This window comes from Chenopodium quinoa, unplaced genomic scaffold (assembly GCF_001683475.1).
Source record: "Chenopodium quinoa cultivar QQ74 unplaced genomic scaffold, ASM168347v1, whole genome shotgun sequence".
In the NCBI taxonomy this organism is placed as follows: domain Eukaryota; kingdom Viridiplantae; phylum Streptophyta; class Magnoliopsida; order Caryophyllales; family Amaranthaceae; genus Chenopodium; species Chenopodium quinoa.
Window position 1 is genome coordinate 2,025,943 of NW_018743691.1, and position 1,599 is coordinate 2,027,541.

Sequence of the window (1,599 nt, forward strand, 5' to 3'; positions counted from 1 at the left end):
TCACACCACTCCTCACCACAACCAAAGCCACCGCACCACCTTCTCAGCAACAATACAGTACACCACCAAATAACAGCATCGACCACACTACTACAAAAAATGGAATAGAAAACGGTTGAATTAGGCCTTATAGAACACCTCAGAGGCGTTCTTCTGCTAAGCGATGTGTAAAGTTTACAGAACGGGTCTAAGAACGTTCTATATATAAGGGAAAAGAGAACGGGTACAAGAGGCATTCTATATGCAAAAAATAGTCGTTCTCTTTCTTGTTTTATATGCTTATAAAAAATGAATAAAAGAGAACGGTTAGCAAAGATAACAATTCTCTTTGTTGTTTTTTTAAAAAAATAAATAAAATAATAATAATATTGCGTCATGGAAATTGCATATATACTAAAATATTTTTTTTTGAGGGCATATACTACAGTATTTCGTAAACTGCATCATCAATCAATAAACAAAATTGAATTGCAATTGTAAAAGTGAGTCAGATGCCAAATTAATTAAAAAAAAACTTTATTGTAATTACATTTTGATACAATTCTCTAACCTAACTTAATAATTATTAATGTGTTTACAACTTCAGAAGAACACCTAACTTGATTTTCCCTGAAATTCGAAACCACCTAATAATCTAATTCAACCGCAGCGGCACTTCCAGTCTTCCACTCTTCCACCAACATGAACCACCGGCAACACTTCAACACCAACTTGAACGACACTTCAACACCAACCTGAACCACCGCAGCGCTTCCACCAAGCTCAACCACCGCAGGGCCTCCAGTGATAGTGCACGCAAATAGAGAAGTCACAACAAGCACCCATAAATCAAAGATGAAAAATCAGAATTTAATCCAAATCATTACATAAAAATCAATTGATAAAAGTTATAGATCTAAAATTAATAATTGAGAATTAAACAAGCTACCTCCATAATGTTAAACACCAATCAACCCGCAACAACTTATGACCATATATAGAGCAAAACAGATATTCAATGGCTTAATCTTTCGCATTAATTGTATCAGAGTTGGGGTAAGGCCGCTAGTTGTAAACAGAGGAAGAAGACGACGAATTTCCGCACACCGCAACTTTGTAACATTGAGAATATTGATCTTTTGCACACCGCATATTTTGTAACATCAGTGACGATGCTCGAAGTTTAATCGGGCTTTAGCTTGGAGTTTTTAGAACATTAAGGGATGAAGGTAGAAGAGAAAGGAGTTAGAGTCTCATAGGAGGAAATAAGTGAGAGAAGAGGAAAAGAAGAGGGGAAGTTATGAAGGAATGAGTGTATGACGGCTATCTTAAGAGGAAAGAGGAGTTTGGGTTAGAATTTTGGGCCTTTTGGTATGTTAGATTTTTTTTAAAATAAATAAAAAATAATAATGTTAAACATATAGAACGAACTGTTAAATAGGAGGTCTATATTGTGAGTAAAATTTTTTATATATGAAATAGAACGATTAAATAAGAAATGCGTTCTATATAATAAAATCATAATTTAATAAAAATAATAAAATAAATCTTATCGAATTGTTAACTTAGATAGGCGTTCTATACAATCCTAGAGATCGCCTATCTAAGTTAACCGTTTTA

The 1,599-nt window shown here is 33.8% G+C and overlaps 1 long non-coding RNA gene across 1 annotated transcript; it reads right to left on the reverse strand.

Moving 5' to 3' along the window:
* Window positions 1-483: 483 nt before the first annotated feature.
* LOC110683728 lies at window positions 484-1,391 on the reverse strand. The gene is made up of 2 exons (XR_002503666.1): window positions 929-1,391; window positions 484-778 (listed from the first exon to the last, which is right to left on the reverse strand). It is a non-coding gene; the product is annotated as an uncharacterized LOC110683728 (long non-coding RNA).
* Window positions 1,392-1,599: the final 208 nt, after the last annotated feature.